This window comes from Oxyura jamaicensis, chromosome 8, assembly GCF_011077185.1.
Source record: "Oxyura jamaicensis isolate SHBP4307 breed ruddy duck chromosome 8, BPBGC_Ojam_1.0, whole genome shotgun sequence".
Lineage (NCBI taxonomy): Eukaryota > Metazoa > Chordata > Aves > Anseriformes > Anatidae > Oxyura > Oxyura jamaicensis.
The window spans coordinates 24,506,629-24,534,600 of record NC_048900.1 but is presented as its reverse complement, the minus strand read 5'-3'; the positions used below and the strand labels follow the sequence as shown (position 1 = coordinate 24,534,600).

The 27,972-nt window shown below is 36.1% G+C and overlaps 1 protein-coding gene across 9 annotated transcripts in view; it reads left to right on the top strand.

Moving 5' to 3' along the window:
* The window catches only part of BEND5 (BEN domain containing 5), a 921,457-nt gene that overhangs the window by 324,400 nt on the left and 569,085 nt on the right, over positions 1-27,972 (top strand). The window contains exon 1 of one of the 9 annotated variants that reach the window (XM_035333430.1): positions 18,077-18,210. The exons of the other annotated variants lie outside the window; for them this stretch is intronic. The gene's annotated coding sequence lies outside the window, so the exon portion shown is untranslated. Of the gene's footprint in view, positions 1-18,076; positions 18,211-27,972 lie in introns of those variants that run through there. 9 annotated transcript variants of the gene reach the window in all.

The following is a 27,972-nucleotide window of genomic DNA, read 5'->3' as shown; positions in this document are numbered from 1 at the left end:
AATACATTTTCCTTCATAACCGATGCTTTGATCCAGGAACTGACTGGGATGTAATCTCTGTTTTGTAGCTCCAATCCTAAACTGTAATCCTAAACTGTACTTGAACATAAACTCTGTGGCATCAGGTGTTAAATCTTATTCTCTTGCACTTTGTTTTTAGTTCCACATCCCTCAATTCTCAAAATTCTCGAGCCTGTACTGAGTTTTGGAAAGATTTTTTTTTTTTTTTTTTTTTTTTTATAGAAATTGAGTTGTAAAATGTTGTATTCTAAAGCAAACTAGTAGTGATTCACTTGCTAAATTAATTGTGTAGTTAACAGTCTAAACACACAAAAATAGAAAAACTGGTATAGATAACTTCAGGGAATATGGTATGTAAAAAACATCTCCCTGTTGAATGCACAAGGCAATGGTCAAGGTTATGCTAGTCGCATATTTTGCTGATCCCAGGGTCTGGCCAGCCAGAAATAAAGCATGAGGATATATCTTCAGGATGTCCCTTTGGCTTAACAAAGAAATGTGCTGATACTCCACAGTGTTTCTTTGGGATTTAATCAAGGACATAAAATCTGAAAAACAAATAATGTTTTGTTTAGGGATGTTTATTTCTGAAACTACATTTTTGCCCACTTTTTTCCCCTTCTACTTTCCTCTTTGTTGAAAATGGTTGTAGGGGTAAATTGAAAATTTTACGGGCAAAATAATCAGGCTGAAATGACAACAAAGTTATCCTTAGTCTGGCTATGGGGGCTAAAAACGAGTTTGGCAAATTTCAGCACTGCTTGATTCTGATGCTGATTTTGCTGTTTGCCTAACCTCCACTTAAGGAAATAGAAAAGACTTTACATTTAGTAATGAGATGTGATTGAAACAACTAACACTATTAGATTATTATAAGTGGAAGATTTAAAATAGAAATGCACAAAAAAATGGAAATAAAAAAAAAATGAAAACTTCGATTTAATTTCTTTCTATGTAGTTATTCAGTTGTACTATTCAACCTATGTATGTCTGAAGATTCAGACCTTTAACATACAAGTTCATTTCTTTCAATGCTGTTCTGTTTAAATCAGTGCCTAACATCACTTTTAAGTCCTTTGTATTCTTTGGGGTATTTGTGGAGGCTGTTTGTGTTGGAACCACCTACATGAAAGAAGTAAAAGTGGTGCACTGTGACCAAGACCACATCACATGATACACAAACATGCCGCATGGGCTGATGTTATGGTAGTGGCGTGTAGGGCATTAGGACTGATACTAACATTTTCTCACATTTTTCCCACTCTTACATGCCCAGCTCACATTAAGCCTGCATTTGTGTAACTCCATCATCTATTTTGGGTATCTCATCTCAGCAAATTAAGCTCAGACTCAATATGTTATCAATAGGACTCTGTTAATTGCTGATGTTCAGTAAAGGGGTTTGGAATATTGGCTTCTTGAAGGCGTAGGCAGTGTTTAAGAATGCAATGACTGGATCCAGGAAGTGTTCAACTAATTTCAACCTAGCATTGAATATCTCTCCCATCCAAGTCAGAGTTTATAGAGCTCTAAATATTAACTTCTCACTTGTGTTTAGGAGGCAAGTCAGATACTGTAAATGAGCAATGGCAAAATATTGGAATAACAGCGATATACTAGGATTTTTTAAAAACATCTATTTATAGCATGCTTTCTACTCTAAAGATTGGGGGAAATTAAGCTGGGATTTTTTTTTTTTTATTTTATTTTTTTCTGTTCCTTGATGAGTGTTAGTGAAACATATTTGCTAACACAGTCAGACATAGAATATATTTCCATGTTTATAGTACCTTATGGTAGGTACTCCTGGTACAGTACCTTATGGCATTTTATTTAATGTTTGTGAGGTTTTCTGATTGCTTCCCAGATAATTTATTTTTATTGGCAGCTAGCTTAGCACACTCATATGGAAATGAAGCTGAACCAGGATAACTTTATATATCTACAGAATTTCCAAACTGTTTAAAAATGCTAATACATTGTTCGGTTGCTCGTTGCTGCTAACAAATATGATTTTAATCAGTCTAAATATTATTCTAATCGGTTGGAAAATACTCATTGAGAAAAAAATACATATTATGTAATTAAAATAATAAGATACAATATAATTATTTTTTTTTAGCTGAAAATTTTAAGAATCTAATGTTCCTGGAGTCATTTTCAGTCCATCTGCACAGGTTCAAAATAGCATGTTTCTATTTAAACCGTGAAGGATGGACTCAGCACAAGTTATGAATGTTCTTTCTTCTTTTCATTAATAAAATATTTCTCAGGTATCTTTCTCCATTTTCTTTAGATGCATCAGTTCATTTGGGTGTTCACTCCTATAGCTCCTCTTTGTTTGCTGCCAAGTATAATTGCAAGTCCCAGAGCCATTGGCAGCTCTGGCTTTACAGAACCTTATTTAAATCACAGTTAAAATCGAATCTGAAGCAACACTGCTGTTTTGTTTTTACAGTGTAGTATCATGTGATGATAAAAAGACAGATGACTTATTAAATAACTAAAGTTTATAAGGGCCTTTCCAGCATACAAAATACACCACAGTTGTCCCTGTTTTAACATAGAAAATACTTGCAGCATTTCATGTAGGATTATTAAGACAGAAATTCCTTCAACTGAAAATATACTATAAAAGTGTAACGCGTTATACAGCATTTTCTTCAGCAGATGTTTCGCTGTTTTGTCACTGATTTTAATTAAGAATCATGTGCCTACCATTGTATTTTATATTGTCTAGTCACGTACAGGGTCACTTTTTAAACTCCTTCCCCTCTGAGGAGCAGATGGTTTGAAAAGCAAGACTTAGTGTGACAAAATCCAGCCTCTTGCTCCTCCATTGTTCAGAGCCTTGCTCTTGTTCCACGCGGCATTCTATCTAATGCTTTGCCCAGCCCACTTTTAATTTGCTCAAATGGAGTATTTTCTGTTGCATTTCTTGGGAAACAGTGTGAGAAACCATATCAAACTAGCTTAGCTCTATACTGAAACATTTATCTTTCTTTCTGTCTTTCTGTCTTTCCTTCCGTCTGTCTGTCTGTCTGTCTGTCTTTCTGTCTTTCTGTCTTTTAATACAAATCAAAATGTTGTTTTTGTAGTTCGTACTTTTACTCATTATATTCCAAGTTAGTGCTAAGATTCATAGAGAGTCTCAAGAGAGTTGGAAGAGGGTAAACCTAGATGAACAGACAGGAAAGGCAAGAAGGAGGTAACCACAACAAGTAATACCCAAATTAATAAACTGGTGTTCTTAGAGACAATGGGTTAAATGTTGGAGCGCAAGAGACATCTTATATGTTTTGCTCATTCCAAATACACTTTAAATGCCAAAATAATCTCTTCTTCTATCCTTACAAATTGATTCCAATTTGCTAGTCAAAGACTGTAATGAAATGACTCAAACCATAATCTTATTTCACCAAGCAGTTTGCTACAGCGTTTTTTATTAATTACATTCAGACTGCAAGAACTGTCAGAATGTTAAAATTCCTAAGGATAGTTTGCCAACATCTATCACTGGATTAGAACCAGCTCTGCAAAACCTTCAGCAAAATAGATAATATTCCATCATAAAATCAATAGAACTAAGCAATGTCAGCATAGTGCTGACAGTTCCAGCTAAAACAATTTATAATTTTTAAAGAAGATATATCTTAAATAGAAGATAAGCAGCTTATTTATTTATTTATTTATTTAATTTATTTATTTTTTCCTCTTGGTCCATCCTGAAAAATACAGCCACTGAACAGAAACCAAATGTAAACATTTTACTACTGCTTTGTGCTTGTTAGCCCTGCTTGACCTCTCTTTATTTATCCAAATCTTCCCTATCACAGTTTTCTGAGTTGAACAGATACTTTATCTTTTGCGATCTGTACAGTATGCTATACTGATCACCTTACTAATTGCAATTGCTGTACACAAAAAGGTGTCCAAAATGCTATTTTATCTTCTCCTTCCACGGAATAACTGCTTCTAGGAAGAATGAACCATACCAGGGAAATAAAATGATATCGGTGCTCATAAGAATACAGAAAGCGCTGCTCTTCTAGATGCTAAGAATATTGTGCACTGCTGTGGTCATCTGGTATCACATCTCGCAGAACACAGATTTTAGAGTAATATTCATAAATGCTTCAGTGACCCCAAAATGTCAATCTGGACGTATCTCTAAGAAAGGCTTCCAGTCTTGATTTACAGATGCCAGGTAATAGACAGTCAGTTACTCCCTCTTCAGATTTTTCTCAGTGGTCAGTCTTCAAGTTTTCAACCTTCACGTTTGAAAATAGCCACCTTGTTCTTAGTTTGAATGACTTTAGCTTCAGCTTTCAGTCTTGGGCCTTTGCTAGACTTTTTTTTTTTTTTTTTTTTTTTTTTTTTTTCCCTCGTCCTCTGCTTGTTGAAGTACTATAGTCAGGAGTATTGCCTTCTTGTAAATGTAGCATCGTTTTGGGTAAACTAACCAGGTTAGGTTTTTGCAGGTGGGTCTAACAGCAGCTGCTGCAGGTCACCTAGAGCTACTGCAGTGACCTACCTGTGTCACTAGACAAATTAGCTTGGGTACTGCTGGTAATATGACCACTGAGGCAGTCAGTGTGAGCTCCTATACACAGCCATAAAGCTGGAGAGGATGAGCATGACCATGCTGTCTGCCAGTGTGCAGTTACAGCCAATTTGTGGTTATCTACGTACTTGCCAGTATCAGCTATGATGTTACTGTAGACATGGCAGTGAGGGGCAGACAAGATGCAGTATTTACCTCTTTTCTGAACTTTTAATTTTTTTATCAAATTTTCTTTTGAAAGGTGGCTAACAAAACTTTGTTCTGCCTGATGGTGAAGACCTGAACTCATTGTGTGTATGTAACCTACATTATTTCTTGCCGTTCCTTGTTTGTCCATTGAAAGATCCTATTACCCTAGTTCTTTCATCCTGTTCAGTGTCTCCTTATTCTAGAATAAAATAATTGCTGTGTGGTTTGCTGTTATTTCTTAGTTCCAAGATCTTGCATTTTATATCAGAAAGCATCGCTGTGTACTGCAGAACGGGTATTTACCAAATGCAGAGACACGTAATCGAGCTAACTGAACACAACTGGGCAAACCTTATATTAAAATATGTAATGATGATTTCTCCACATCATTATTTTCAAACTTTGGTGTCTTCTGAAGATGTTACCAGGCAAATTGCCATGTTTCCTAGTTTATTGGTAAAGCTGCCAACTAAGAGTAAAATTCCATGAAGCTCAGACTAGAAATATTTTGCAGAATTATTCTGCATGTAAAGAAACTTTTTTTGGCTCCATCAGTGTAGTCAATTTAATTAAAGTAAATGGACATTCATGACATTTGTATAGTTCTGTTTTCATTCTACATTTTATGTGAGAGAAAGCTAAACACTGCAAAAGCTGAAGAGCAGTGCACTGACGGAGTGCATGTCTTTCCCATGAAGGCACAGACATGCTGAGCTAGCTGCAGGACTGAAAGCAGTGCTGCTGCTTTGATGTTGTGCTGTCCCTCATCAGCCTTCCTGAGAAGTGGGGTTTATTCTGTTCGAGGTCCTTTGCGAAGGCACTTACACTGTTTCCAGGACATGTTAGAATTTCTGTAGCCTTGTTACTTCAGGGATCTCTTAGCTGGTGTTACTTTGTTTTGAGTAGGTGTCCTGTAATCTTATGAAACTGTAGAGTCATTTATTTGAAGTGACATGTCCTCTGCAAATCATGCTGCTTGCTAGTGATTATCATACTGTTTTCTTCCTTCCTGCTTTTTGCCTGTCACCTATATGTTTATCTGTGGATTGCACATAACAACATCAGTTGTTTGAATCTTTCTGCACTTCAACTCTTCATAATATATTTATTGATATCATTATGTGTACCCACGGGACCTGTTCCTGTTCAGTATTAGTGACTGGATACAAAGTTGGATGAAACTGGGCTGTCTTAATGCATCAGCTCTTACACAAACATATATCTGCCTACTCAATGTCTTATTTTCTGTAGTTCCTGCCGTTGGGTATTTGGCCCAGCTGGAAAAGTAAATATTTGCAAATCTGTCATACCTTGAAGTTTCATCCAGGTTCTAGAGAGAAGTGTGATGGGTGAGTCAGTCCATGAGAAATCCATGCTCTTGTTTGGATTTTGACTGTAACTGTGTGTAGCTGTTGAAATAATTTTCTTCTGCAACTTGAAGGCTTATTTTTCAGAGCGTCTTTGAGCAAACAGTTGGGAGCAATGATTTGCCAAACTATAATTAAAAGGAAATAGACTCATTCTGGGAAGTGTAAACAATGTGCTAAAGATAATAAAAATAGGGTCCTTAAACTGATCAATCTTGAACCCAGAACAGGACTTGAGTTTGCAAAGAATTTAATTGCTGGGGTGAGACTCAGCATCTCACAGGACTTAGGCATTTAGTGTCCTGCAGGAGCATGTGCAGGTTTTATGGGTTTGCCAACAAATTCATGGAATTTTTGTCCTCAGCTGTATCAGCTCCCTGTTGCTCATTGACATACTGTGCCAGCAAATTCATGGCATTTTTTTTTTTTTTTTTTGGTCTTCAGCTGTGTATTAATCAACTCCCTATTGCTTGTTAACATACCTCCTTTTTCCTATCTGTGATAACAATTTATTCTTTATGAATAAAATTTGAAAGTAAAATCTTGTCCTATCCAAAACTAATGTCAAAACTTCATTGCTCTTAAAAGCAAAGCAATAACTGAAGCCCATGACTGATAATGCTGTGGTTTCCTGTAACAATGTCCTCAGAAGCTGTTATCTTTAATCTGAGAACAGTGGGCCATATTTCCATACTGAACTCTCATCTCATGTTTTCCACTTGTCTTCTCTGATCTCAAATTCTTTGTTAAGAGCTTACAATAATATCCTTGTATTTTCATTCACCCAAGAAACCCATAAAATACCAGAAGTGGTAGCAGCGGCATCTGTCTTGGCATAAACATAGAGATACTGTTCAAGCATGCAGGGATGGGGTTAGGAAAGTCATGACCCATCTGAAGCTGAATCTGGGGAGGAAAATAAAAAGCAACAAGAAACTATAGGTTTTTTGCTACAGCTAAAACTCTAGGTATTCTCCCTAGTCTTTTTGCTACAGCTAAAACTCACAGTTTTACTGTGAGTTTTAGCTCACTGAGAGAATATGGACTCACTGCCAATGAGGTGGGAGATCTAGTGAAAAAGACATAGAAAGGCTGAGGGACTCAATGCTACCTTCTTCATAGCCATTATGGTAAGACCAGCTTTCAGAAATCACAAGTCCCTAGTATTGGAGGGACAGTCTGGAGCAAGGCATACTTACCTCTGTGGTGAAGGACCCCATTAGGTTACATCTAAACAAACTGGACATGCAGAGGTCCAAGTGCTGCCATTCAGAGGGACATCAACAGGTGGTAGAAATGGGCTGACAGGAATCTCCTGAAGTTCAGCTAAGGGACATAAAAAGTCATGCTCCTGGGAGATGCCATGCAGTACAGGCTGGGGAATGGCTTGGAAAGCAGCTCTGTGGAGAGGGATGTACTGGAGGAATAACATTGGACATGAGCCAGCAGTGTGTCTTTGTGGCAAAGAAGACCAAGAATACCATAGGTTGCATTAGGAGAAGCATTATCAGAAGGGTGAGGGAGGTGATCCCCCTATACTCAGCACTGCTGATACACACCTGGGCTGCTGTGTCCTGTTCTGGACTCTCCAGTACAAAGAATACATTTGCAGTGGTTGGCCACTAAGAGGATTAAAGTCATGAAGTATCTGTAACACAAGGAGAGGCTGATAGACTTGGGACTTGACAGAATGGAGAAGAGAAGGCTCGGGGGGATCTTATCAAGGTCTATAGACACCTGATATAGGAGACTAAAGAAGGCAGGCAGGTTCTTCTCGGTGCACAGTGAAAGGATAAGAGGTAATAGACACAAACTGAAATTCAGGAGATTCTATTTAAATGTAGCAAAAATTTTTTTTGATGGTGAGGGTGGTAAAGCAGTTTGCCCAAAGGGGTTGTGGGGTCTCCATCCTGGGAGACACAGCCTACGGGAGGTGAACCTGCTCTGAACAGGCAGTTGGACCACACGATCCCCAGAGATTCTGTCCAACCTCAACCAAAAAATGAATGAGAAGCAGAAGATTTTCTTGGTTAGACTAACAGCTTGCTGTTTAACTTAAAATATGTACAGTCATTTTTCTCTGAATCACTTTTATAATTATTTTGATATATTTTGTCATGTATTATCATTTTGAAATATTGGCTCATTCAGAGACAATTTTTTGTTGTTTAAAAAAATGTGTCTTTTTGTTATATTTCAGGGATGTGTAATGAAAACATAAAAGAAGATTTTGCCTATGTAGTTTCTAAACATCTTTTGTACAAATTTCTTTGCACTGTGAAAGAATTTTAATTCTCTTATAAAGAAATATTTATCAATAAGTTATTTTTTCTTAGTAAACCTGTCGGACAGGTATAAATTGTTCCTCTCATAATTTATCTCCATGTTTAATTTTTGATTTTATTTTATACCTTTGCTTAGAATGAATGCTGGGCTCACCAGGATTTTTTGATTCAAATGCACTAATGCTGGAAATACTAAAAATAAAAAACATTTTCCTAGGCATGTTTTTGGCATATATATAGGGCTTTATAATAGGATGGAAGTTACTGCAGTTAATTTTCAAGGCTGTACGCTTTTGATGGGCAATGGAACTTCTGTTGTCAGTTGCTGGAAGTACGCAGGTGTGGTTTCCCATCAGGTGTCTCTGCAGGCAGAACCAGTCTGGGAGGGTCTTTCAGCCTTTCCCCTTCCTAGGGGTTTGTTTCCTCTCTTCTCTGTTTCTGCACCTGGTTATGAGATCCAGGTTATAAGCTGACAACTGAGGTGATTTAAGAGGAATTTTGAAGTTTTTTTATTTTTATTTTTTACTGCTGGATCACTTTACTGGTTAGAGTCCAGTCCTGCCAACAGACAGAGGAAAGATATAATTGTGACACCTTATTTTAACTTCACTGCTTGATAGTTTGAATCAAGGGTTACGCTTTTATATTAACATTATTTTATTTTTATTTTTTCCCAGTAAACTATACAACTCTATTTGTGAGAGACTGCGTGTAGATCTCTTGGTAATCTAATCAATAGGAAAAAAAAAAGTTTCCACTTATTCATTTTTATTTATGTGTGGAAATCAATCAGCCAAGCTCAAATTTGCATTTATTAGGTATATTGAATAGAAGTGACTATGCAAAGAGCATAGCAGTGGTCAAGCTCCATCAAAGTGAGGAGGTTTAACACCTAGTGTAATGGCACCTTTTTTTTTCAGTGAAAGGATCTTTTTACCATTTATTTTGACGTTCTTGTTTCTGTCTGTCAGTTGGTAGTAAAACTAGTCGAATTTCATTCTCCAACACATTTCTTTTTCACTTCAGTCAAAATCAAGTGTGTTTTTTTTTGTTTGTTTTTTTTTTTGTTTTGTTTTTTTTATAAATCAGAAAATACGTGGGTTAAATGTTCTCAGTTGCTGAATGGGAAATATAAAATGAAAGCTACACTATCCTTGGTATCCACTGAAAATAACACTTTGTGCTGCATACCACACTTTGTTAGAAGACACCACTAGTCTTTCTTTTGCCATTTCTGTTTAGAATTTCTGTGATTTTTTTTTTTAAATTTTTTATCATAATTTTTATGTTTTGATTTTGTTGCAAATAAGAACAGAAACCTAAATCAATATATTAACCTTTTTGGTTAATGCATATGTTATTATGGAGTTATTACTGACTTTACAATTGGAACAATGTCAAAACAGGAAATCTGATCCATGGCTTTCCCCACCTACTCCCCTTGTACAGCCCTCTGTCTCCTGAAGAAGAAATGCCATTCAGGGCATTCATTCTATATTTTACAATTTATTCATGGATTCATAAATTATAAATTTCATGTCTTGGAGACTATCTTTAGTATTTAGGAGATTTGGTTTATAAATCTTCAGGCTTCAATGTGTGCAACACTGGGTGGTGGTGGTGGTCGTGATATATGTGTTTGACAAGATTGGTGACAACTGTGTTTACAAGTCATAATCATATAGGAATCAGATTTTTCAGTATATATATATATATATATTTTACTTACAACGTAATGCTTGCTTGCCTTGGTGTGGAGCACTGTGGTACCATGTGTCTGTGTTACCTTATACAGTGCCATGAAAGAGATCCTTGGATCCTTGGAGTTGTGTACGTAGCAGGAGGCCTTGTTTGCTGCCTTGGATTGTGTTGTATTATGTTTTGTTAGAGGAATGAGTTGCTTTCTGTGGTCTTGGTGTGAAGATGATATTTCTGAAATTATTACCCTGTGTTGGTTACCTTATTTCAGGCCTTCAGAAATGTGAGAATAAAAATTTTACATCTATATATGCATATCATACCCTGGACAACTGCTTTCTTCTCCAGAATTCACACAACCATGAGGTCCACAATGTCTGTTTCTAGAAAAACAGACATTGAAAATACATAGAAAAACATGGATAAAAAAAAGTTGAACGACAGCATCTACCAGCATTATTGGTTATTGTTATTGGCAGCTGCAAGTCTTCTAGGGTTGTGAAGGTGACCTAGGTGGGACTGTGGAAATTTTTGGAGCATATTATACTATCTGTATTCTTTTTCCGGATCACTGTCTAAGCCATTCCCAGTACCTACAGAGTGCCTGTATTTGCATACTAATTAGTCTGAATCAAAAATTCATCACATTCACATTGATGTGATTGGTTGAAGATCTGATTAACCTTTAAGTAGCTCAGTCACCAAACAGATTCTTGTCTAGCTGGTAGGATAATATCCCTGCTGCATATATTTCTCCTTCTTATAACACAGAATTATTCCAAAGGCCCAGTCTGAGCCTTCTTTGACTTTAGTTTTGCACAGTGTAAAAATCTAACGTAGAGCAAAACTACCAGAAAAGAAACAGTAAGTCATACTACTAAACAAAAGGAAGACTTCTTTGCTTTTGAGGGAAATGATGAGACTATGAAAATGATGAAGGTTTCTTCGTGTCTTATTCTATTACTATGGTTCGCTAACATTGATCTTTAAAGGTAACGGTTATGTTATAATAGAAAGAAAGCCACAGAGAAATAAAAACAAATTTGGATGTGGTGTGGGAGGAGAGCAAGTCACTTCCACTAAGCTTATTGATGCCTGTTGAAGGGACAGCCACTGTACTGCAGATGGACCTTTTGGTAAAATCCATGGCCACTCCCATAACCTATTCAAAAGCTTCAAATTGGCAAAATACTCAGAGTAGAGGAATGAGCATAAGGTCTCATGCGCATTCCTGAACAGACAAATATGAGTTCTGTAAGCTTGACAAAACCCAAGCAACAATGCACAATTTGTTAAATAAAATCATTAAAAATGTTGTAGTAGTATATTGGCAACATGCACTTATCAAGAAAATGTACCTAAAACAATAAACTGCTTTCAATAAATGAGTCTTTAATATCTCTAAGCATTAGAATGTTTAATTTCAATTTTAGTGTTGTGATGGGGAAAGTAAATTAACTTGTGAAATTAATCATTTTATTTTTAATGAAAAAATATAAATACAGAAGCAATTCTCTATCTATTATATGACTTGAGGGGATGATGACATATTAAAAATACTATTCCACTGGAATTTCTGTTACTATTTGAGATAATTTAATTTGTGTCATTTGCATATGAAAATATGCAGTGAACTAGCAGCAAAATAACCTTTACACAATTCTATAATAGCATAAAATAGAATGCATTACACTTTCAATTATTGAGCATAAAAATGCTCCGTCTAATTTTGCAAAGAAAATACTTTATATAGTTCAAAAAACCTGAAGTTAAACTTCTCTATACAAACTTGTATCAGATCTTTGCAATTTGTCTTGCTTTGTTATCAGTCAGACATCTGAATTAGTTAAAGGTATTTTTAGGTATTTTATTCTGTAGCTTTTTCTTTTTAATTAGCTTTCTGAAGCAGAGATGCATTCTGTGCTTTGTATGCTTTCCAGTAAGGTCATCTTCACAATAGCTCATATAATCTACTAGAGATGGACACGATAGAGTGGCTTATACTTGTGTGTTACATTCCTGTTATATGTTGTCATGCTCCTATGAAATAGACATTTTCTCCAACAACCATTTTTCACTGCCGTATGAGTATCTTGCTAATAGATCAACCATCAGCATTCTTAATTAATGTTTGCTTTGTTACTATCGAGGACTCTCACTGATAGCTGATTAGTGCCTTTAGCTACAAAAAGGGTGGGCTCTGTTTCTTTTTCATCATTATTTTATCTCAACTACTGGTACATCTATCATGATAAATGGATTCAGAGTGTAAGAATTTCCTAGACCCCTAAATAACAGTTAAGAGTTGTTCTAAAGCTCCTCCCAAATTCATCCCTACTTAAATGTGCTATATTATTATATTATGTATTTTTTATTGTTTGTTTGTTTTTTAATGTGGTTCAGTCTGCCCTTTCATCTCCGATAGGTTAAAGAAACAATCCCAGGTCACACACCAGTATTCTAGCCAAAGGGACATTTTTCTTATTTATTTTAAAAATATTCATGAAAAGAGTATTTCTGCATTCTGATAGCCAGATTCTTTACTCATTCTAAAATTATATATCTTATTTTCTCTATCTTCTGGCCTGATAACTGAACCCAGATCTACCTCATTGATTCAGATCACACACTGGCTAGATCTTGCCCCCTCCTCTTGAGAAAGTTACTGCACTTTTTTGCTCCCATCAGCAGTCTCTTATGCAGTCCTTCCCCATCATGTTTATTAAAAACAGCCTCTTTCCAAAATGTTGGCACTCTCCTCCTGTGTTTACAGAAAATTTCGCCAAGCATTTGGCCTACATTTTAATTGGCTTCTGGAAGGTTTTTTTCTTTTTCGTTTTCATTTTCTTTTTCATTTTCCTTTTTGTTTTCTTTTTTTTTTTTTTCTTTTTCCTTTTCATCCTTTTTTTTATTATTTTTATTTTTATTTTACATATATATACATATATATATATATATATTTGAGGTATTATGGAAGCATCTCTCCCTTAGTGACGGCAGTGAAATTGTGGTGAAAGCCAAGAAGAAACAGTGTGAGATGAGGAATTGCTTCCTGCTCCTCTAGTTCTTTGCACGTGACTATCTCAGGATGTGTAGCCCAAAGCAGCAGAGGAAAACTTCCTCATGATTTAACCCTGCTGTCCTTTGACAATGAGGGTTGGCACACAGCACAAATCTATGCTGAGCCCATGGGGTGCAATTCAGTGGCCATCAGTGACTTCCTGAAATTGCAGCTAGTTCCCATGGGATGCCAGAAGCTCTCCCATGATCATTGGGCTCCCCTCTCTCTCTTACAGTAATGTTTTTTATTCTGTGAAAAAAACACCTCCTCCTAAATAATACTCTCCCTTCCTTATCAGTTCTCTTTTTCCCTTTACATGTATTATAATCTTGAAATGGCTCCATTCCTCCTTTTGAAACTGTTCTAAGCTCACTTACAATACACTATATGTACATTTCTTCTTCTGACAGTGCCAACTGTTAGGTCTTCTCAAACGGCCACTAGTCCTGATGGCCCGGTAAGATTGCCCAGTGCTTTCTGCATAATTTTATTCATAGTGTTTACTTTTTAGATACTCATATTTTCTTTTTCAATACTTATTTCTTTTGGGAATTAAATCCCAATACATTTACAACTAGTTGTTTTAAGATGTTCTGAGTGTTTTATTCTGAATAAATCCAAACAAAGTTTTTCTTACTTCTAACTCCTCCTTATTTTTTATTTTTTATTTTTTTTTTCTTCTTTGGGATGAAATCTGGTTGGAATAGCTTCAGGCATTCCAAAGCTACATTTTTACATAAGCACCATTATTATCCAACTGCAAATAAAAGTTGCTCAGTTTTAGTAGTGTGCCTTTTAGTGCTTACTGCCTTTATTAACAATTATTTGCTTTGTGTTCTTCTTATTCTGTAAATTCTAGACAGTGAAGAATGAAGGATAACTTCCAAGAAGGAAGCAACATATTTTTTTTTTTTTTAAATAATTATTGTGAAAGACTGAACAGAAACATATGCAGATCAGATATAATTACAAGGAAAGGTACTTATTTCTCCCACTATCAAGATAAAATGTAAGAGGAGATATGCTAGCTCTATTCTGATGTTGATTTTTCACTTCCCATTTTATATTACAGAAGGATTTCATTCTATAGCACAGGCAGTTTACCTCTGCAAAGAGAAATGGATTACAAACCTTCACATTTCTCAGCTTTTGACAAACAAGAAATCAAATCAAAAAATCTATTAAAAGATGAATTAGCTTGATGCTCCTGTACTTTCTCAGAATAGACACACACACGCAACAAAAATGCATTATCTCTATCTAAAATGAAAAAATATGGGTGTTAGTCTTTTAAAAATAAAATTAAAATGCCATTTTCTATACTTTATAGAAGGTACTAGAATTTCAGTATGTGAGTAATGCAGTCTTGTGTACGATTTATACTGTCTACCATTGTAGCTAGGAAAGGAAACTTTCTTTTGTAAAATAAATACTTTTTATAGAAATACAATATCTTTGATAGGTCAGCAAACCTATAGTAATTCTGATTACGCCTCAGGTGTGACGTCTGTCAATTTTGTAGATTAATCAGGAGTGAGATAGAAAACAAATCCAGTTGAAAGGGCCAAGAGGAGACAAACCCCTTTTTCCTTTATCTGGTGTATCTCTAGTGAAACTCCAGCCTGAAGAGTTCAGAGTAAACGTTGGAAGAGTCTGCTGAGAAGAACCAGCAGTGTTGCAGGTGGTCACAAAGTTGTGCCCTCATGAGAAAAATCCCTGGAGCCAACTGCCCGTTGCCTCAGTATCTCCTTGTGATTTTTAGCAAGCTCTAGATGGAAGACTTTTCTTGTACCTTAGGCAGGTGGCCTTTGTAGGGTCCATGCTGTCCTCAAGCCTCCTCCTCTCCAGAGTTTGAAAATCAAATTATTTGTTTTTCTCTCAGTTGTTCCCATCTCCATGTTTATTGCCTTATAGAGCAGTACTGTAATTTCATAGATTTATTGTGTATAAATGTACAAAATTCTGAGTCTGTGTGTGATTGCTAAATCCAGTACCTTAGAGTTCTCTTTTTTTTTATAACAAAGGCTAACCTGTTCTGTCTTCTTCGTGCCTCAGGTATAACATTTCCTTCTCATCTAAGTCTTATGGATTTCTGTAAAATACGTGTTTTGTTTTAATACTTATTGTGACTCTCTTTTGTGCATTGATCTTTATATCTTTCTGTGTATAGTTTGGAATTATTGTGACTAGCAGATTTCCTGAGGACAAAAACTGAAATCCAGTGTTATGTACCAGAATCATAGTCCTGGCCTCCAGAGTGTAAGTAGACACAAATATTTTATCTGAACTGCAACAGGGCCCAGAGATCTCACTGTAAGAGTAAGTTAACTTTTTTTGAGATCCAAGGCAGTCAGATGCGGGAAAGCGGGCCCTTTTTTCATAGGTGCACAGAGTAGCAGCAGATAGATTCTTAAGAGAGAATGTCAGCAGTCCAACACTTTCTGTAATCCTCATTTCCTTCAAGAATGGCATTAGGCAGAACTATTCAACAAAACTGTCAATAGTTCTGGAATAATTTCCATCTGTGGCCCTTCTTTAGTGGCCAGATGCAGATAACCAGAGCCGCGTGGTTGTGAATACTATGAATACTGAATATCCTCTGTGTTTTTAGTGACAGTGGAGCTGTTTGAGAAGAGATGACAAAACATAACTGGCGTATACTAAAAGGCTTGCATCAGACAGATACTTTCAATGTCACATATCTGGCATTTACTGGAATACCTATTCTAATGGGTGTCACTCACCATCTAGCACACGTGTCACTGTGTGACTCTATGCCAGTTCTGTTCCAAAAAACGTTGACTACTGCTCTATTCTGGGCATTGGTAGGAAAGAGAACATTTTAATGTTTCTGAAAAGGGATGTGTAATTGTTTTTTTTGCTGTGGGATGGTATTTTCTTCTGCAGAAATTCCAGGCAAGTTAAATCCTTCAGACTACTGATGGCATGCTGAAACCATTGCTTTTTTGTCCACATACAGATTATATAGGGACTTTATGCCCCCTGAGGAATGTGGTACAAAGATATCTTTTGTCTTCTCAGGAACATTGGTGTAAAGAGCAGGCCGAGTGAATGTATCCCATTGGGTCAGTTCAGCACACAACTCAGATTCATAGATCAGAAATTGCACATGGGTGTCCTTCCTTAGACATAATACAATATTGCTTGCATTCTCTGTAGCATTGAGAGTGTGCTACACATAGGTACAGGCAAGTACAGATCAGAGTATAAAAGTTGTTTCTTAGTCCAGTGGGGGTCCTGTGTTTATTCTTTGAGGCTCTTGAGGAGAGTTATCAGATCAGTAGGTCCAGCCCTGCCCTCCTCGTGGCTGGTGATGCTGCCTTTCTGTAGCCTCAGTCTTTCAAGCAGAATAAATGAATCTCGCCATCTGTATTTACACCACTTCTCTCACCACTTCCCAGAAAGCTCTTATATTGCTTATATATGCAATACTTTAATTATATGGAAATTCAGCAGTCACAACTTTAATGAACAACTTTTCTTGTATTCAAATGAATAAGATGCTGATGGCTGTTTCTTTGTACTCAGCAAATGGTACTCATATGAAAGCCATAGTAAATCAACAGCATAAGCTGATTTAATCACTAATTTGTTGCAATGGTTTTTCCCATACCTATCATAACACTGTGTATTTAATTATCATTTACCCTACTGCAGGTATGGTTATATCTCTAAGTAGGAAAACTGTTTTTGATTTTTTTTTTTTTTTTGGGGGGGGGGTGTGGGGGTGCTCTTTTTCTTTTCTTTTTCCTTTGCAGCTGGTAAAACTAGCAGCAACTAGCATGTGTCTAGTGATTAAGACTTTTTCTCTTTGTAATTGTCAGATTGATTGGGACAATTGAATGATAATGAAAAACAGCTTGTTCCCTCATTTCCAGAGGTGACACTTTCTGCATAATACTGCAAAATATAACAAAAGGGTTTTCTTGGACGCTGCTTAAAGTTAATTGACAGCATCTGTTGTTTGGAACAACGGAGAGAAATAGCATTCCCTTGGCTCTTGGGCACGTTACTCAGGATTAGGCACTGTCACGCCAGCTGATATCTGAATACACTGTATCTATCCACAGGGTCTTAGCTGGGCTTGCTCTTATGTCAGGGTGTCCCTTTATAGATATCTGAGTTGAAAAAATATAGAGAGGTGAATAAATTAATGATAGATGTCCTGAAAAATATATGGTCCTCATAAAAAAAAAATAAAAATAAAAAAGGGGAAAAACAACAACAAAAGGATAAGCCAGATTACAATAAACAATGGAATTTGAATTTAATTTAATAGTTATGAACTGTCTTTTTAAAAGCATCTTTATTTCAAAAGTCTAACCACAGACTTTCAGTGGCATTTTATAACTGCTTGGGGTCTAAATATCTATAACATCAGTAATCACTGTGGGCACAGTGCTTATTTGCCCAGGCAGATAAAATTCTAAATAGATTCGAAAGCATGTGAAAGAGTTTTTTTTTAAAATTCTGCATTTCTCACAAGAAAAAAAAAAAAAAAAAAAAAAAAGATATGCAGGCTTAATTTTGCTCTTAGACTGGCTGTACGTCTTCTGAGAGCCTGAATATCATTAAATATGTACATCCTTATATCTTTTGGCAAACTTTTACTTCCATTGTTGCTCTTTAGTCAGATGTGCATTTTTCTTTATGAGTTTTAATATTTCTCTTTAAGAACATTGATCAGTGTCCAAAGTCACTTAAGACCAGTGGAAAAATCAATAGGGAGCGCTGATTGGCTGGCGTGGAGGCTGCTGCTGCAGCTGATCACCAAGAAAGCAGTGATTTGATTTGATTTTGCATTTTCAAGTCATTCCCTTTCTCTGTACTCTCTGTCAGTAAACTTTGAAATTGCTGATTTGAAAATAAATGAACACATGTTACTGTTTGAATCTGTTTCTTTTACTGCTTCTGGTACTTAACACAAAATGGCCTACACAAATATTAGCTTTATTATTACTTAGATGGCTGCAGGTGTGTGGCGAACTCCAAGCTGAACTCAAGGTCAGATAATTTATGATGTAAACTCTTGAAGTCGAGATTTGTGTTTACATGGAGGGTTCATCAATCATCATATGTTAATAAGCCAGTTTTGTCATCTAATTCTGGCAAGTAATTTGAAATTTTGCTGTTTTACTCCTATGTTGAACTCAGTGCTGTAGACAGTCTGATATTGAACTGATTGTAATCAGGACCGAGAAAATATTTCCTATTCTATGCTGTAACAAACAATATGTCCTAACGTAAGATATGCTTTATAGTGTAAAATATAACAAATTGCCTTTTTTATTATTCTGATCTCTTTAGATATTGGTACAATTACTGAATTGAAATAGAACTTGCTTTTTCTGTTCGTTTTAGGTTAGATGTTGCACTGTATTTTATGTGTTTGTGTGGGTACATAATGCTTTGGAGACGAAAGGACTAGAAATGTTAAATGTTATAATAAAATACAGGCTTGCCATGTCCTGTGTTAAATCAATTGATTTTAAATTATGTCTATGCCTTTAAAATATGTCTCTTTGTATGTATTTACGTATGCTCACATGTGGCTATTACTGCATGGTGTATATAATAATCTTTAATTCTTATTTCATATTTATCATTAGGAGTATCTATATCAAAACAGAGCACTGTGTTCTGTTTTGGAATTAAACAAAGCTACACAGGCAAGGATCATGTTCTTTTTAATATCAACTGAATTTTAACACTTGTTGTAATATAAATGATGCAATATTCACTTTCCTGTACTCACACCTCAGCAACAGATCCAAATGGTGTTTTAAAGAGGAACTGTAAAGATTTTAAATATTCATATAACGTTAATGTTGTTGCTACAATATCGAGAATCGTAGATTTAGAATTATATAATTTGAAGATGCTTAATGTAATTGAAAATATCTTAATGCTATAAATACTGATATGAAAGTCCAGGAAATACATTCCTCCCATAATACTTTCTCTTCCCTTTTGGACTGGTTAGGGCTGATCTCAGCAGTGTCAGTAATTATTATTCTGATGACTTGCCCCTGAAAGGCATTCGCTTGTACCTGTGGGGACAGAGAATCCATTTGCCTGGCGCCGGGGAGTCGGAGGCACAGACTGGCGCCACTGAAGAGAACGGAAAGATGATTAATATGTCTTATAGATTCACTGCCTCTTCACTTGTCCTAGACCTGCCAGTAATTCCACTCCCCTGTGGTTCCACCTTGATCACAGATAATGGAGGCAGATTGAAAGTTTGAAGACACAAGCCTTTCTCTCCTCCTGAACTGACATTACTCACCCGGGCTAAATGAGCTGTACAACCACCGGCACCTGCCTATGGGAAGATGGGAAGGCATCTCAGTGCACTTAGCAGTAATGTTGCAATAAAGCAGCAACTGTACTCTAATTAACCAGGTTTCTTTGCTTTCCTTTTTTTTATATTTCTTCTTCTTCTTTCTTCTTTTTTTTTTTTTTTTTTAACTGCACAGCAGGCTGCCATTAGCAAAGCTATGATATTGCAATGGAAACAGGAACATGTGTTCCTTCACCTTTGCAATTTATTATCTCATACCTTTTCCTTTTTACTTTTTTTTACAGAAATGTATAATAGAAGGTTATTTTGTACCAGTAAGGTAGCTGTAGCATTCTAAGAAGCCAGACTATGAATTTCAATGAAAACGTAACTGTGTAAAGAAAATCTGAAAAAAATATTCTTACATAGGTATGTCTTTTTAAAGATAAACCCCTTTTATTTATTCATTTTTTTGAAGCTTCCTGGAATTTTTAGGCCAAATGTCAAAGTGTAATAATCTCATGAGACCATCTTTGCCAAACAACTTCTAACAGAAGTGTGTATTTGTGTTCTGGCAAGAAAATGAGGTTTGTTTTAGAAAATACAGCAATAGTAGGAACTGAGATAGTTACCTTTTTTGGTGGTGCTATATTTTTTAGATGATGTGACAACATCGAGTACAATTACATATACATGTTTATATGCCCGTTTTGCATCTTACTTTTAGATAAATGCCTTATTCTGAATCAGAATGTTAGAGAGAAAATGGCTTTTTTTTCTTTCCAAAATCAGACTGAACAGGACATACAAAAAGGTTTTGCAGTGGGAAAAGCCATTGTCTTTTATATTATCCAGAGAGATTAATCATAACAAGAACCTCTGAAAATAAGCTTTTTTTTTGTATGTGCGTGTGTCCACAAAGAACTTTGCTCCTTAGTTTTCTATGTCTTAGGGACTAAACATTTTAAAGCAGATGCCTGGTTTATTTTAAAAGTCTTTGATTTCTTGGGAGGAAGCCTGACAATCCTTAATGGGCATAGTAATTTTTATATACCTGTGGCTTGTTTTTATTCTGTAGGTCTGTAAAAACAAATTTGTATTGTCTGAGTACTGCATAACTGTTTAAATCAAGTTAAACAATATGGCGTATGTAATTGTACTTCTAATATAGATGCTCTAAGAATCTGTACATAGTAAAATGTATTCCAGTTAAAATAAGAGACCCATATTTTCTAAATACTGCAGAAGACCTGAAGGCCAAGCTAGAGAGCTAAATTTCAGAACTGGGCAGAAAGCCTGCTTTCATATAAGAAAAGTGATACCGGTTTGAAGTGTCTAGGGTATTATTATGAGGAAGGAAGAGAAGAATAAATAGAGCAGTCCAATATATTTTCAAATGCAGTACAGCCAGGAGTATAAATTTTAAAAGTCAGGTGTTTTTTTAGCAAAATAACTACTAGATGCTGTATAAAATAGGAAGTGTTTACATGCTACAAGGTCATACAGAACAATTTTGTCAGCAGCAGAGACTATAAAATCTATACATAAAAAAAAGATCTCTTTGTCATTGCTCATCTCATGTAGCCACTGGGGAGATATCAGTTTGGGGCTGACCTTTGAACTTCCAATTCGTGGTCAAGCTAGCTGGCTTCTAGAAAAGATTAGCTAATGCAGCACTAGGGGCAACCATATTAACAAGGAGAGAGAATTGGGGTTATTGTGATAAAAAACACAGTCCATTCATATGGAAATTCTGAGCTCAGAATTTGTAAAGGTCACCAAGGTGGTTATGGGTAAAGGTCAATTTATCATAACAAATAATGGGGAAAAGTTATACTGTTTTTTCAAGGGAAAAATACCAATATTAATTTAAAAGAAAAAAGGTAAAAGAAAAAAAAATGAGAAAAAATCATGACATATTAGTATTTCATTATCTGTCTATGCCCCGTTAAGAACTTCATAGCTGTGCTCACTGTCAGATAGAAGACAACTTCCACTGGTCTCCCTGGATCAAGGACTGGATTCTGAGGATCCGCTTAATAGTTTTCAGTAAATTATAGGACCTGATAAAAAAAAAAAAAAAAAAAAAAAAAAGGCTGCTATCTTTTTAAAAATAAAAACATAGAAAACACCTTAAATTACTTTCAAAATGTTGTAAAACAACATATGAGTAGCATATGAGTACTGTTTAATATCTTCATCAATGACATAGTGGGATTGAGTGCATCCTCAGCAAATTTGCAGGTAACACCAAGCTGAGTGGTGTGGTTGATAGGATACAAGGAAATGATGCCACCCAAAGGAACCTGGACAGGCTTGAGAGGTGGGCCCATGTGAACCTAATGAGGTTCAAGTCTAAATGCAGGGTGCTACACCTGAGCAGGGGCAATCCTGGACATGAATACAGACTAGGAGAGCAACTCATTGAGAGCAGCCCTGAGGAGAAGGATTTGGGGGGTTCTGATGGATGAAAAGCTCGACATGAGTCAGCAGTGCGCACTTGCAACTAAGACAAGTTAATCAAGAGCTAAGACAGGAGGCAGGTCTTCTAAAGTCAATTCTCCCATTGCAGCCACTGGAACACTGCCTTTTCAGCAGTATCAGCTGTGTGAAAGGCATGCTCGGAACTGCAGTCATCAATTTGCAGTAGTCAACCTGAAAATACTTGAGAGCTATTAAGAAATAACCTGTACTTCGCTTGTTATGTAGGGCACAGAGCCTTGTGTGAGGATGTTTTCTTTTTGTTGTGGGTGCCATCTGCATGGGGTGGTATGTAGGCTAATTAGCTATTTTAATTGAAGGAAGATCCATGACGCATTATTAGCTATTTCAGTTGCCAAGAAAAGCAAGGACACTTCTCAATTTTTGAGCAATGGAGAAGTGTGATTTTTCTATTTAACCAGACCTACAAATTATTGGGAAAAAAAAAGAATAAAATAACATACATTAAAAATATTGTCCATTTCGTCCATTTTTTTAAACTTTTTTTTTCTAATAATAAAATATTATTTTGATGTTCTTAATTGGTTCTTTATTGCTAAGCCAAAAGGATAACTACAATCATGTATGTGAGTGAAAGTGCTGAGCAAGAGATAGTATAAGGCATAAAGTATGTGGGAGGGTAGACTTCATGACTGCACATTACTTAAAAATCACTTACCAGTGGTCAACAAAGTCTGCAGAATGGAACAATATGCTATTCCCCACATCAGTAAATATACTTTATTTCTTATGGAGTTGTGGGGAACAGACTTCCCTTTCCTCATTGCATCTGACTATAGCACACATGCAAGAAAGACAAAGGCAAAGTACTTTCTTGGAACCAACATAAATATTCACTGTATAGTTTGGTACTTTATTATTGATACATTTGGGGAAAAAAAAAAAAAAAAAAAGGCATAGTATGTGATTTTTTATGCTGGCAACTATAAATGCTTCTAGGCATAGTGCTGATTGCCATGAGCAGTCCCTGGTTTACTGTGGCAAGCCATTATTTTAGATCAGTGCTACTAATGACAGCAAGCATTACACGTGGTGGGAAATGTTTCAGATTTTTTTTTTTTTATTTTTTTTAATAATGCTGGATAACGGAAGACTAGATACTAAGTTTAGAAGTATAATTTTGTACACAGTGCCACCTGGAGAATTTGGGAATAAGGTTTTGAATATGGGATTATTTTTACTCCAAGTATTTTCTCATATTAATTTAATCTTTTCAGGACTATTAATGAGCTTGCTCTAAATCTACTGTGTTTTGGTACTGTTACCATTTCATGTATTAAATTTATGTCTGTATGTCTGATCTAGAAGATGGGTATTTGCAAGGGCTTTTGTGAGCATCCTGCCTGGTTGTAGTTCTTGAAATCAAAGTATAGAAGTTGTCAAAGTCCTTACTGAGCTGCTGTCTGGCTTTACAGGCATTTGTGGTCTATAAGATCCTATGTTTTGACATCTGAATTTCCTGTTTACTTAAAGATCCATGTCTGTATTTGTCCATAGGTACTTCAGTCATAGTCAGTAGCCAATTCCTAAGCAATGTGTCCTGACAAGATATATAAATTGGGTAGTCTTCAGCCAACTGTTGTGCCTGATCTGATGAGTGTGATCAGAGTACAGCTAACATGCTAAACTTTTTAGAAAACAAGTTTTAATATGGTTATTGGAGAGAGAACCTTACCAAGGTCTCCATGTGCTCCTGCAATTTCCACTGGGCTGCTGAGACCTTTTTTCCTCAACAAATCACTTAATCGCTTCGTGAAGAATGGAACCATGCATGTAGGGAAGGAGGCCATTTCCATCACAGTCCAGCTGACAGCAGACTGGCTAGTCCATCCCCTGAAGGGAGACCACTTGGGCACAAGAGAGAATTAGTACAGGTCTCTTTCATGGTGGATGAGCATCTCAATTATTGACATGACTACTGACATGATGCATAACAAGTGATACTGTCATTGTTTCCAAGGTCTGCATGTAGGAAGAAATGAATAGTTTCCAAGTTTCTTCTTTAAGTTGGAAGTGTCTAATCCCATTCAGCTGTAGAGGGCTGTGATTCATATAAAGCAGAAGAAAATAGCATGTGATATTAAGGTTGACTGTCCTCATGGTGAAAACACTGCCAAGCATAGGAAAAGGCTCTTCAGAGACATTGTACAGTCTCCATCCCTGGAGGTTTTCAATACTTGACGAAGTAAAGCTCTGAGCAACCTGGTATGATCATATAGTTACCCTGATTTGGAACAAGAGGTTAGCTTTGATGGCCTCCTGAAGTCATGTTCCAACCTGAATTATGCTGTGATCTTCTGATCATGAAGAGTGAAGTGTGTGAAATGCCCCTCTCCTTGATATTTTCTGCTGCCGGTTACCATGTGTGCTGACTGTAGTGGATCACATTCAGACATGTCTAACTCTGTGTACTTGATAAGCAGCAAATACACTTTATATAGGTTTGTGAATTTTGTTTTTAGATTTAGCTCTAAACAACCAGCCAATGTAGTAGGAGTCTCTCATACAAAACCACTTTGATCTTACAGCTATACAAAGCACACTGGAAGAAATTCAAAGTAACTGCAAGCATTCCTGCTTCATTACAATTCTGGGCAGATTTATGGAGGCTTTCAAGAAAACTTGTTTCTGCATTGAGCAAACCTAGGGCTAGGTTTTTGGGAAGACTTACTCAGTTTATGGCTTACATCAAGGTCATAAGAAGTGTTTGAACTATGCATATTTTCTGCATAAATCATTATAGTTTTGAACAAATGTTGTTGTTTTGAGAATGTATTTATTTATACTTATACAGGTGTTTTTACAGTATTTATACTTATACAGGCAGTACTGAGATTCACAGGTCAAAATCTCTAATTTTGGAATAATGTCACAGTAAACAAAATCACAATAGACAAATGCAAAGCAACATGAAATATTAATGTTTCTACTGTTTTTCAATCTTTTTTTTTTTTTTTTTCTAATTTAAAGGACAGTTTTCAAAGGTTCTGCAGGAGATTATCTCACACTGCAAACAAGATACTCAAACAGAGGATTTTAATGTTCTTAGCAGTTATCATCTTGATATTCAATTTTGTCCGAAGATCTTATCATTTTTCAAGAGCACTTTACAACTGAGCAAAGTTGGTGAAGCTTTCACAGTAGAGTGTTATCATCAGATGGCCATATTTTTTAACTATAGTTGAAATCAAAGAGATGGCAGGTAACTTGGTGTTTTAAAACTGTGAAACTTAGTCAGTATAATGCACACTTGAAATTGGCAATGACAAGAATGCACTAAAAGCCATTCTCACTCCCTCAGTGGAGCAAGGTAGGGCAATTGCTTTGGTCTCTAGGTTCATTTGGTTCCCAGTACAATAGGATTCCATTGGAATCAGGGAAAGGAAGAGAATGAAAGCTTCATAATAAGCATATGGCAACTAAATAATCTCTTTCTTTGTAAATTTGGATGTCTACTAGAACTGTCAAGAGCTAGTATGACGATTTTTAAATTGCCTTTTCTTTCTAATATTTGCTATCCCTAGGGGCGAAAAAAAAAGTTTTTCTGCACCTACATACAGTTTTTCCAAACCATAGTAAGTCATCTCTTAGAGAGACTAAGTGTCCTGACTAGAGAGTCAGAATTTTCTCCAGCCCTACTACACCTATCTGAATGTCTACTCACAGAGCAACTAGACTGATAAGTATGTTGCTTGGGTGAAAGGGCTGGACAGTTACCCCATAAGTAAGTTCCCTTCACCTTCCAGTGATGACCAATATAATTTCCCTTGAAACAACATTCTGCTAAAATCTGTAGGATCCTTTAATAAAGTGGTTTGTTCTGGTGCATAATACTGTCTCTTGATTTCTGTGATGTGAGGCAAGAAAAAGACCAAAGAGAAAAGTGGGCATGCTAACTTTCCCTCTTCATCATCGAGATTTTTTTTTATTATTATTATTTTTTATTTTTTTTTTAATGGGGGCAAGGTAAAGTCTACTTGCATCAGTAATCTCTGTGTAGTTCTAGAACTCATTTGCTTCTGTCCATGATTTTTTTTTTTTTAAATGCAGAAGGGGAGAAGGGGAACATATGGCCCTAACTCCCTCACTTGTTTGGACAAGAATGGCAAAGCAGAAAATATAAACTGCTTCAAGGCAAAGCCTTTCATAAATTAAGGTTTTTATATTCCTCTTCTCCTCTGACTGGCTTAGCATTTTCTTTCCTGTATGTTGTTTTGGTGTGTTTAGTGGCTACATGTGAGAGCGGTGACATTTATATGAAGTGAATCTATTAAATTCTTTATAATGAATAGCATGTAACTGTAAAACATATACAGTTTTCTCATTTTGCCCTCCTCTGGGAGACTACGACAACATTTTGGCAAGTAGGAGTAAACAGCTTTGTGTTGGCATGCAGTAAATTAAACTGAGTAATTAAAATCAATAGCAAAACACTAGCTAGGCAGAAAGGTCATATAACACAACAGAAAACTGTTGGGTAGCATATTGCAGGAAATCAAAATAAATTTCTGAACTTTTCATTATTCTTTACATGCCTGAAACTAGTCTTAAAAGACTTGTGAGATACAGCAAGGTATTGATAGAAACAAGATCATTCTCTGAGATGAAATAAAAATATTTAAATGCTAATGTATGAGTATTTGCCGTGTACAGGGCTGATAGGCACAGTGGAAAATATAAAAAAGGTCTTTAATTTTATCACTATTATACAAAGTTTTATTTGTTTAGGTTGGCTTAGTGCATGCCTTGGTAACACCTGCCAGAGCTGAAGTCAGGTATGGGTCTCTGTCAGTACAAGTGTCAGTTACAAGATTTTTGTTAAATCCTTCTTGGTCAGCTGGCTGACCAGTGATGTTCTGCTGCTGAGGGAAAAAACAATGCACTGTTGATTTGTGAGGTGTTTCAAGTATTTGTCTTGCAGCTTGAGAGAGGGAAGTGAGAGTCAAAATTTGTAGATCAAAAAGAGTAGTAGTCCCAAAGTGCAGGACCATGGCCTAACAATTTAGGGGAGATGCCAAATTTTAAGGTACACATAAGGTCTTTTCTCTGAATGTGATACTCTACTAACTAGATCACACTTGTGTTTTTAAGGTGCTGTTCTAAATGAGTGTACTTCTCTAAGGGCCATGGCTTCCAAAGTGTAGTCTATTGTAGGTTTTTCCTTTCTTTGCTGAAGAAATATGTTAGCAAAGAAGGTGGTGGAAGGAAAAGAGATCATGATCATTGATTCTGGGGAAACTGGGGATGTCAGATGAGTTGTTTAGGAGTGGTTCCTTGGGAAAGACTGGAAAAGAATCAAAGGTATAGCTAACCTGGTAAAAGTATTCTCAGTCATGAAGTCACCATAGTGGTGGTGTTGCAAATATGGTTATGAAAAGATATAAGAAAGTAGATGTGGCTTAATATATTTTATAAGACAAACTGATCGAGTTGGTAAAAGCAGAAAGCTTTATGATACATGACCACTTCTGACTGGTCTTATTTCCTTTTTCAGACTCAATCTGTTGTTGTAATAGGCAATGTTACTCTACCTTTCTTATGTTTCTTGAATTTGCCAAATCCATTGCCTCTCTCTGAAGCAACTGACAGAAAGATGTCTTGTTGTGTCATCATTCAGTAGGTAGGAAATTTTGCATTTACAAGTCTTTCCTTGGGTCATTGTTTTTGGATTTGCAGCAGTTTTCCTTTGCAATTTGGCAGAGCTTTCCCTTATGGTGCAAACCCTGGGATGCTATGTGGCTACTAACTCTCAGCTGATCAATGGGTTTTATGGGGTGAATGCTGAGTGACAGTACATACATCTGACAAATCAGAGCCTTCAGCCAGCCATGTGCTGCACAGATAGCTGTGAAAAAAAGCACTGAGTTATTGTTGGTGCATGTATTCCTATGTATTCCTGAGGTCATTTAATTTCCATTGTTTGTAATTTCAATTTAAAACAATGTTTTTTTTTTTTTTTTTTTTTTTTTTTTTTTTTTTTTTTT